Genomic DNA, 11,702 nt, shown 5'->3' on the forward strand with positions numbered 1-11,702 from the left:
CTGTTCTTTGCCTTCACTGTGGTCTCAGAATTAGGCAGGCGCCTCCCACGTTCATGTAATTTCTCAAGAAGAAGAATGTATGTTGGGGGCTTCTAGAGTTCCTGGCACTGTGCTAACTGCGGATCATACATAGGTATCTTGTTTAAGCCACACCATGCTCTAGGAAGAAACAATATTTTTAATTCCTTTTTAATAGGACACTGATGAGCTCCAGAACTCGCCTGGGACCTCAGAGCCACAGAGTGTGGAGCCAATATTTAGCTGAGGCTCGTTCACCCTCACTCTGCATGGTCTTTTAGCCGAGTTTGTCCTAATTTGTCCTTTCATGCTTTCATGGCTGAGCTTCTGCTTTAGATTCATAGATGCAATGACATTTTTAATCTTGTTGAGAGGAGTATTAAAAGTTGTCTAAAATTGTCTTTTGCTTCTTCCCATAATTTTACTATTTAGGAAGACACATAATCTGGTGTCTCAGATGGACCCCTTCCTTTGACCTTCAGCTTCTTTCTCTGTGTCTGGTTATCTTCTGTCCCTTTGCTCTCCACGGGCAAGTTTGGATGGCTTAATATTGAGAGGTGCAATTAGTTCTGGCTGAGATGGTCATGGTGCTCTAATCTGTTGGGTTTAGACAAAAGGAAGAAAAGATTACGCTTATTGTAAGTGTACTGGACAATCAGAGACCCAGCAGTTTGGGGAGGAGTGTGGGCGAGAAAGAGGCATGTGTTTCAGGACCCTACCTAAGCACCAAGAGGTGGCCTGGCTCTTCCTGGTAAGGTGTCCCAACGCAGTGGCGCAGTGGCTTTTGTTCCCCCTGACACAGTCAGGACTAATATCACCTGTGACTCCCAGGGCAATGAGACCCTGTGACACCAGCATGCTTCCCCGAGTCTTGGTTGGATCCATATGTGCCCTTGATGTGCCCACAGTCCACCAGCACCTCTAGGCCTTCCCTTTGCAATGGGGGGTAAGGGGAAGAAGCTGATAATAGTGAAGCTCTGCCAGGATCTCTTTTTTTTAACTTAAGAGGGCACCCAAATCCATTCTCCATAAACTGGGTGCTTTAAAAAATATATAAAACAGCTTGTTATTCTGCTTACACCCTTCAACGTCTCCCCATCACTCTTAAAACAAGATCCAGATTTCTCCCCATGGCCTGCAGGGCCCTTCCGGATGCGCCCTGCTTGCCTTCCTGGCCTCCGTTTGCACTATGTCACCCCTCCCTGGCCATACATTCACCACTCACCACTTTGTCCTTCCTCCTATTCCTCTAGCATGCCGGGCTGCTCCCATCTCAGAGCCTGTCAGGAATATTCTCCCCGTGTTGTTCTCATGACTGGCTCCTTATCATCATTCAGGTCTTAGCTCACCTCCCGTGAAAGGCTTTCCTAATCACCTGCGGAGAGTACCTGCCGCCCCCTGCCCATCCATGCCCACTCTCCATTAGGTCTCATAGCAGTTCTTACTTGGAAATATCCTGTTTAGATCTTTGTTTATTAGTTTTTTGTCTCCCCATCCTGGAACGTAATCTTCATGAGAGCAGGGACTGTGTCTGTCCCGTTCTTGCCTTTGTGTTTCCAGTACCCAGAGCAGTGCTTGGCACATAGTAAGTGTTTGCTGGATGCATGGGTAGATGCAGTCCGTTGCTCTATAGGGAGAGCCAGCCCTCCTCCCATCTGGGCCAGCCTGCCTTCTATCTTTCAAAAATCCCGTACGTTTCCATCCGCTTTGCCTACTTCACAGCACAGTGTATGCTCTCCCTTGCTTTTATATTCCACTGGTAATTTTAACCTGACCAGGAGTGTAGGAAGGGAGGTGGGGCAGGTGGAATCTCTACTGAGAGCTCTGACTTTCCTGCAAGTTCAAACTGAATCTAAATCAAAACCTTTCTCTCTTTGTCCAACTGCAGGGGTCACATTCAAGAAGTTGGTGAGATCTTTGGGGAACAGGATGAAGCGCAACTTCTGCCTAGAGTGACACTTGGCAGGCCAAGTGACGTCTAAGGAGGGCCGTGCACACTGGGACCCCCTGTCACCATTCTCAGGCAAGAGGTTCCCAGGTGGCTTGGAGGAAACCAAGTGTCGACACAGCGGGGCATGCTGACAAATGTCCCTGGCGATTAAGCCACCAGTGAGAAGTTGGTGCCCCCTCACTCCGTACTCCTCCCAAATTAGATGCCCCCATCCATTCCCTGAAGCCTGAAGCCATGGGAGACCCATCTTTTAAGCAGGGACTCAAGGGAGACTTGAGGGCAGGTGCAAGGCCTATGCTCAGCCCAGCAGGTACAGGGTGGAGCTGGGCACATATCCAAGGAGCCTGACCCCCAAAGCCATTGATTAATAAACTCTGCACTGGAGGGGAAGGGCCTACCTTGCCTGGCCCCCTCACTTCGTAGATGAGGCAGCTCCAGCCAAGCGCAGGACGGAGACCCCTCCACAAGGTCATATGCTAAGAAATGGCAGAACCACTACTTCATCCCTAGTCTCCCGATTCCACTCTAAGACATGCTCACTCAACAGTGCCTTAGCTTCCCTAAGCATGCAGAATTCTAACTTAGGAAAAACAGAAAGCAGTAAGTGCTTTGCTACCTACATTTCAGCCTTGCCGCCCAGGGAAATCATTCCCCAGGAAACAGGGAGGCCGCAAGACCCCTGGTGGAAGCCTGTCCAGGCAGTGCAGGATGCAGCCAGGCAGGGCATCCGTCAGCATCTAAGAAAATGCAGCCTAAAGCCTGCTGTTAGGGGCCCCGCTCGGGCCTGCTAATGTGAGAGGCTGACTCACAAAAGGCAGCGTGCTTTGGACTGACTCTGAGCAGAGCGCGATTAGCTCAGTGTTCTGACTCATGCAGTGATGTCAGGATAATTCCAGGGCACACAAACAGGTGCTCTGTGGAAGAAAAATGGCCACATTACCAATCAGAGGAATATTTCAAACACCTTAAATCCATAAGGCTTAAGATTTGGAGCTGTTTCTCCTTCTTTCTCAAAGCAGAAACTTCATGGAAAACCCAATTCTATAAAGTGCACTCTACACTTAACAGTAGCAAGCCCAATAGGATGTCTGGAGATGAGCCCTGAGAGGAGCTCCTGCAATAGGAAGCTTTGAATTTTAAGTGGGGTCTGACTTCCCACCCCGCGGTTGGCAGGGCCCATTCAAGGAGAGCAAGCTACCCTTCAGTCTCCATCACAACATTTCATTTGAGGGTGTGCTAAAGAAAACCACCTGATTGGCAAAGAGTAAACTCACTTAATAGGCTCTCTCCCTGCCAGACACAGATTAAAAGTGATTTTTTTTTTTGCCTAAATTACATTTTATTTTCTCACCAGCTGCTAACTCTCTGAGACAGATTGGGAGATAAATTATCACAGCAGTGAATGAATCTAATTTTTCAATATAATTCACGGTAATTCTATATTTTCCACACAAGATGAAAATAGCACTGGCTCTTTGCCAAGAGCCAAACTTTCAAAAAAAACACAATATCCTGGACTCTCAGAAGTCTATGAGTTTGGAAGGTGCAGGCCAAGGAGCTGACAGAGAGAGATCCTGTAGGCTTGGGCAAGCGAGGGGTACAAGGACAGGGGGAGGGGGTAGAGGAAGGATGCAGAAAAGAGCAGATCTGGAGACAGCATGTACTTATATGCCCTCACCCTTCCTCCAGTTCGCGACGGCCCAGCCCCACAGGCCTCCCTTCAGCCTCTACATTGCCAACTTGTCTTTTCTTTCTGGAATGTTCTTCCCCCAGTGCTTCACATAGATGATTCCTGTACATCATTCAAGTTATGTCTCAAATGTTACATCCCCAGAGAGGTCATCTGGGACCACTCAACGGGACAGAGTCCCTCCAGTCCCCTCCTATTACATTAGAAAATGTTGTTTCTTTTAGTGACAGTTCCTACTGTCTGAAATGGTGAGTTTAATTTTCTTTGTTTGGGTCTGTGTTCCTCCATGGAGCATAAGTATCACATGCAGAAGGTCCTTCCCAGTCTTGTTCACTATATGCCTTGTACAAGGTGGGTCCTCCATAAATATCTGTGGACTCGATGAAATAGGAATAAGAAAGGAAAGAAGAGGTGTCGAGTTTATTGCAAATACCTCATCAGGTGCTTAGTCTCAACAGCACGGTGAGGGTGTCATGCATCAGTTTGTTATTGTTAGTGGGTTATTGAGAGAAATTTGGGAGAGGGAATGAATAGAGCAACCCTTGGTAGCAGCTTGGCTTGGCTGTGAGCATGGCTGCACCTTGTGTCAGTGAATAATCTCTCAAGGTTCATTTTTCTTCTGCAGCCTTCTTCTGCCAATATGTCAGGAGAAAGTAAAAATGGTAACTCTTAGGAAGGTTGTTTACTAACAAGTCTTTCCCAATCAGAATCAGACTGAACATAGCTGGGGCCAGCCTGGTGTTGCCTGACCTGCCTTCCCGGTGCCCCTCGTGACCTGAGGCACAGGCCAGAGTACCTGTCTGGGTGGCTGGACTACAACATTGGGCCCAAATGAGCTTAAATAATTGAAAGCAGCAGCAGCCGCCGAAGGGGAGGAATGTGGCCATGCTGTTTGCTTTGAAGAGGCTGCGACCAGATCTGGCTTGGATCTGTAGGGAATATAAATGATACAATTAATTCCCTGTAATTTACAAGTCGACATTTGCACAGAGCTCTGCAAGGAAGGGTTTGGAAACTATATACTGAATGCTGTGGGCTCTGGGGTGTCATCATCATTCTCTCTACCTATGGAAAACCATCTCAATCTTGAGGGTTCAGTTCAAGGGCTGCCCCTGCAGAGCCTTCCAAGAGTGTCCCTTCCCCCCACCCCCCACTTATCTCCTCTCCCTGGGTCATTTCACCTGCATTTAGTCCTCACTTCAGTTGTACTTTGAATTATGGTTTTGTTTCTGTCTTTTTCAGTGAAAACTGACTGAAGGGTGAGACCATGTCTAAAACATGTTGGAGTCTCCGCCTTCCTCTCCAGGAGCATTGCCATTTCTTTTCCTATTGTAAGGAACAAGTGGCATTGCACTGAAGACAAGGCTGGTTAGTCCCTCTCTGTTTGTATCCAGCCAAGGGCCATACATATTAGAAAAGGAGTCCTTAATAAATGCTGGGAACCTGATGGGGTGGAAAGAGAAAGGTTACTTGCTTTGTGGTGGAAGTTTCCCACTTTTGCCCCAAAGTAGCTCAGTTGAGGCTTCCCATTTTACTCCTTTCAGTCTATTTCAGATGAGGTTGACCTCTAGCCTCAGGGGAAGAAGACATGACCCAAGTCCAAATCAACAAGAGCCCCACACTCCCCAGGCTTGGCTCAGCCCTCAGAACCAATGGGAGGCCTGAGGCTTCTGGGGTGACTTCTCAGCAAGAGCAGGTGTTTCTGTCAAGCTGGACTCTGGAGTACCCACAGAGGTACCACAGAGAACCTGAGTCCAGGAGAAACAACACCGTGGAAACCATAACTGAAGACAACAGTGAGACACAAAGCCCAGAAACTTCCTTTGAGCCCCGAGTCCAGTTAGACCTGAATATGGTTTTTCTACCCTGGACTTCTCAATTCTGTGAGTTGGGGTGTCTGCCACTTGCAATAGAAATGCTCCGACCCCCTCAACTAGTATGTCCTCCGTGCCAGCACAGGTGAACTGTGACTGGAGTAATGACTAGGCAAGAGACGATCCACGTGGTCAAGGAAATGTTCAACCTCACTTGTAGTGAAAAAAGAGCCAATTAAAACAATGAGACAACATTGTTTGCCTAGATGAAACACAATGGTAATCATTCTGTGTTGACTTCTAAGGCTGGCATGGAAAGGTATTCATAAACTGCTGGTAGGAGGATATCTGGAGGGTGCTTAACAAATGCATATTAAAATTCTTAAGAACATGTAAACCCTTCACCTGCACAAAGGAAAGTATCCTCAAGAAATAGATAAGAATATGTGTATTTAGCTAATAGATGTGTACAATATATGTATTAGCTAAACATGAGGGTTGGTGTTTATTAAATAGTGAAAAATTGAAAATAACCTGAATGTCCAACAAAGAAGATGGGAAGAGTCGATTCTGGTGCATCCCATAATGAAATAGTATGTAGTTATTAAAATTGTTTTAGAAAACTGATTTATGTGGAAACATTTTTATAATAAGTGATAAATTAGCCAATAAAATATTAGATATACATAAAAAAAATAAAAGAAAAATAGACAATTGGTAATAAGAGTTATCATTTTGAGTGAAGAGATTAGAAGTATTTTCTAATTTTCTTCTTTTCTGTTTTTCCAGCTGGTTCAACTTTCCAAACATACCATATTTGCACACTACTCCCCAGCCCAGTGGCTGCCAGCCTCATCAAGCCACCGTCAGCTCTGGAGATGACCGCAGTAGCTTCTAACTGGTGTCCCCGCTTCCCCTGTTCCCCTACAGTCTGCTCTGCACACAGCAGCTGGGGTATTCCTTTCAACACTTTTGTGAGGTCATGTTTCTTGTTTGTTCCAGACTCTAAGTGGCTTTCTATCCCACTTATAATAAAACCCAAAGGCTGAAGTTCCCTGCACTTCTGCTTAAACTTTTCTTCCTCACAAAGGCTTTTCTTAATCTTTCAGTTGCAAATAGCATGGCCCCACCCACCTCATCTCCATCATGTTATTCTGCTTTAGGGCACTTATCAATACCTGACATTATAATTTAAATAAATGTAATTCCATTCATGATGTACCTCTCCCACTTATGTGTTAGTTCTCTGAGGAGATGGTTTGTTTAATTCATCACTATATCCCCAGTGCCTGGAACAATGTCTGGAACCCAGTAGATACTCGATACTTATTGACTAAATGAATGAATCAGAATTAATTTCATCTATTTAAAAATTGGTTTATTTCTATATTCATAGGTTGCATACATATTAATTTAAATCACTTAAGCATAATTTTATAAGACAATCCAGGGACTTCCATTTTTCCCTCCAACAGGTAAAGAATGTGGAAGTGAACACTCCCATCCTCACAACAAGAAAAAAGCTGAAAAAACTGAAAATCAATGACTCTTCTTAGATCCAAAAGAGAATTAAGATTGCAGGGTAAACTGATACCCAGGAAATAGAGAGACGTGAATACAGAGAATCACAGCCTACAAGGGAATGGAAACTGCAGGAGCCAAAAGGGCAGTAAAGTTTCAACTGCAACTGATGCACTGCTAGAGGTTCAGTGGGGTCTAGTTTTAGAGGTTAAACCCCCTGGGGGTTAGTCTTAGGGAACCCCCACACACTTGTGAGTTTCAAATCTAGAAGCCCTGCTAGATTCTTACTGTGAAGATCATAGAAAAATCTCCTTCTGCTTCCAGAAAGTGGTGGGCAAAAGTAACTGTTTTGAAATATGCCCAGAGCTTTCTGTTTCCCAACTGCCCATAAGCAAATCTACGTTAATGAAGCCTCACCTACCTGGAGACAGGGAAATACCCAAATTCAGCCCCTCTACCCTTCCTGTCTTGACTAAGAATGGGGGGAAAGCACTTGTGAGGGTCACAGTCCTAGGACACAGGCCACGAAGATTCTGTGACCTAATCACAGGATTATAGAATGCTCCTCATTCCCCATACCTCACCACCTGAAACTCCTGTACAACAGAGAGTTGTAGCAGAAAGAACTGCAAGCTACAAACAGTACTTAAGAAGTTTCTAGGGAAACACAAAGACAACAGTGGAGATAAAAACAAGGACACTGGGGCAGAGCCAAGATGGCGGCGTGAGTAGAGCAGTGGAAATCTCCTCCCAAAAACACATAGAGCTATGAAAATATAACAAACAAAACTCTTCCTAAGATAGAGACCAGAGGACACAGGACAACATCCAGACCACATCCACACCTGCAAGACCCCAGCGCCTTGCGAAAGGGGTAAGATAAAAGCCCCGGCCCGGTGGGACATGAGCGCCCCTCCCCCCGGCTCCCGGCGGGTGGAAAGAAACTGGAGCGGTGTTTTGTTTTTTTTTTCTGGCGAGTGCTTTCTGGAAGCCTTAAAGGGACAGGGACCCTGTTGCTAGGGAGGCAGGGCGGTGGGACCGGTGAGCGGTGCCCGGGACCGGCGCCTGAGGAAAAAGATCGCACGTTTTTCCCTACGGGACCGGTGGGTGGGTGCCTGAGACCGGCGCCTGAGAATGGAGGAAATCGCGCGCTTTTCCCCCTTTTTTTTTTCTCTTTCTGGCGAGTGCTTTTTGGAAGCCTTAAAGGGATAGGGACCCCGGTGCTAGGGAGGCAGGGCGGCGGGACTGGTGAGCGGGTGCCTGGGACTGGCACCTGAGGACAAAGACTATCCCGTGTTTTTCCCTGTGGGACCGGAGGGCGGGTACATGAGACCAGCGCCTGAGGATGGAGGAAATCGGGCGTTTTTCCCCTTTTTTTTTTCTCTTTTTGGTGAGTGCTTTTTGGAAGCCTTAAAGGGACAGGGACCCTGGTGCTAGGGAGGCAGAGCAGCAGTACCGGGGAGCAGGTGCCTGGGACCGGCACCTGAGGACAAAGAATATCGCGAGTTTTTCCCTGCGGGACCGGTGGGTGGGTGCCTGAGACCGGTGCCTGAGGACAGAGGAAATCGCAAGTTTCCCCCCCCCTTTTTTTTTTCTCTTTTTGGCAAGAGCTTTTTGGAAGCCTTAAAGGGACAGGGAACCCGATGCTAGGGAGGCAGAGCAGCAGGACAGGTGAAAGGGTGCCTGGGACCGGTGCCTGAAGACAAAGAATATCGCGCATTTTTCCGTGCGGGAAAGGTGGGCGGGTGCTTTTTGGAAGCCTTGAAGGGACAGGGACCCTGGTGCTAGGGAGGCAGGGCAGCAGGACCAGTGAGTGGGTGCCTGGGACCGGTGTCTGAGGAAAAAAAAAAAAAAAGATCGCGTATTTTTTCCTTTTTTTTTTCTTTTTTCTGTTCCCTCTCTCATTGTTGCTGTTGTTGTTTTGGTTTGGAGAGTGCTTTCTGGAAGTCTTAAAGAGGCAGGACAGGAGACTTAGACCAGAGGCAGGGAATCTGGGGATCTCTGGGCACTCTAAACCCCCGGGCAACAGGGAGCACAGAGGCCCCTTACAGAGATAAATAGCCTCCCGGCCGCTCCCCCTCCAATGGGGCTCTACCACATTGGAGGAGCAGACACAGCCAGGCAACGCCCACAGCACCAGCGGAGATAAACTCCATAGCAAACGGGCAGGTAGCAGAAGCCCTGTCTGCGCACAGCTGACAAGCATAAGCCACTAGAGGTCGCTATTCACCCAGGAGAGGAAGGCCACAAACCAACAAGAAGGGAAGCTCTTCCAGCGGTCACTCGTACCAGGTCTGCAAACTATCTCTATCACCATGAAAAGGCAAAACTACAGGCAGACAAAGATCACAGAGACAACACCTGAGAAGGAGACAGACCTAACCAGTCCTCCTGAAAAAGAATTCAAAATAAAAATCATGAACATGCTGACAGAGATGCAGAGAAAAATGCAAGAGCAATGGGATGAAATGCAGAGAAAAATGCAAGAGCAATGGGATGAAGTCCAGAGGGAGATCACAGATGTCAGGAAGGAGATCACAGAAGTGAAACAATCCCTGGAAGGATTTATAAGCAGAATGGATAAGATGCAAGAGGCCATTGAAGGAATAGAAGCCAGAGAGCAGGAACGTATAGAAGCTGACATAGAGAGAGATAAAAGGATCTCCAGGAATGAAACAACACTAAGAGAAATATGTGACCAATACAAAAGGAATAATATTCGTATTATAGGGGTACCAGAAGAAGAAGAAAGAGGAAAAGGGATAGAAAGTCTCTTTGAAGAAATAACTGCTGAAAACTTCCCAAAACTGTGGGAGGAAATAATCGAACAGACCATGGAATTACACAGAACCCCCAACAGAAAGGATCCAAGGAGGACAACACCAAGACACATAGTAATTAAAATGGCAAGGATCAAGGACAAGGAAAGAGTTTTAAAGGCAGCTAGAGAGAAAAAGGTCACCTATAAAGGAAAACCCATCAGGCTAACATCAGACTTCTCAACAGAAACCCTACAGGCCAGAAGAGAATGGCATGATATACTTAATGCAATGAAACAGAAGGGCCTTGAACCAAGGATACTGTATCCAGCACGACTATCATTTAAATATGATGGCGGGATTAAACAATTCCCAGACATGCAAAAGCTGAGGGAATTTGCTTCCCACAAACCACCTCTACAGGGCATCCTACAGGGACTGCTCTAGATGGGAGCACTCCTAAAAAGAGCACAGAACAAAACACACAACATATGAAGAATGGAGGAGGAATAAGAAGGGAGAGAAGAAAAGAATCTCCAGACAGTGTATATAACAGCTCAATAAGCGAGCTAAGTTAGGCAATAAGATACTAAAGAAGCTAACATTGAACCTTTGGTAACCACGAATCTAAAGCCTGCTATGGCAATAAGTACATATCTCTCAATAGTCACCCTATACGTAAATGGACTTAATGCACCAATCAAAAGACACAGAGTAATAGAATGGATAAAAAAGCAAGACCCATCTATACGCTGCTTACAAGAAACTCACCTCAAGCCCAAAGACAAGCACAGACTAAAAGTCAAGGGATGGAAAAACATATTTCAGGCAAACAACAGTGAAAAGAAAGCAGGGGTTGCAGTACTAATATCAGACAAAATAGACTTCAAAACAAAGAAAGTAACAAGAGATAAAGAAGGACACTACATAATGATAAAGGGCTCAGTCCAACAAGAGGATATAACCATTCTAAATATATATATGCACCCAACACAGGAGAACCAGCATTTGTGAAGCAAATACTAACAGAACTAAAGACGGAAATAGACGGCAATGCATTCATTCTAGGAGACTTCAACACACCACTCACCCCAAAGGATAGATCCACAGGGCAGAAAATAAGTAAGGACACACAGGCACTGAACAACACACTAGAACAGATGGACCTAATAGACATCTATAGAACTCTACATCCAAAAGCAACAGGATATACATTCTTCTCAAGTGCACATGGAACATTCTCCAGAATAGACCACATACTAGCTCACGAAAAGAACCTCAGTAAATTCCAAAATATTGAAATTCTACCAACCAATTTTTCAGACCACAAAGGTATAAAACTAGAAATAAATTCTACAAAGAAAACAAAAAGGCTCACAAACACATGGAAGCTTAACAGCATGCTACTAAATAATCAATGGATCAATGAACAAATCAAAATAGAGATCAAGGAATATATAGAAACAAATGACAACAACAACACTAAGCCCCACCTTCTGGGGTACGCAGCAAAAGCAGTCTTAAGAGGAAAGTATATAGCAATCCAGGCACACTTGAAGAAGGAAGAACAATCCCAAATGAATAGTCTAACATCACAATTATCAAAACTGGAAAAAGAAGAACAAATGAGGCCTAAAGTCAGCAGAAGGAGGGACATAATAAAGATCAGAGAAGAAATAAACAAAATTGAGAAGAATAAAACAATAGCAAAAATCAACAAAACCAAGAGCTGGTTCTTTGAGAGAATAAAGAAAATAGATAAGCCTCTAGCCAAACTTATTAATAGAAAAAGAGAATCAACACAAATCACTATAATCAGAAATGAGAATGGAAAAATCACGACAGACTCCACAGAAATACAAAAAATTATTAGAGAATACTATGAAAACCTATATGCCAACAAGCTGGAAAACCTAGAAGAAATGGACAACTTCCTAGAAAAATACAAC

This window comes from Manis javanica, chromosome 4 (assembly GCF_040802235.1).
Source record: "Manis javanica isolate MJ-LG chromosome 4, MJ_LKY, whole genome shotgun sequence".
NCBI lineage: Eukaryota > Metazoa > Chordata > Mammalia > Pholidota > Manidae > Manis > Manis javanica.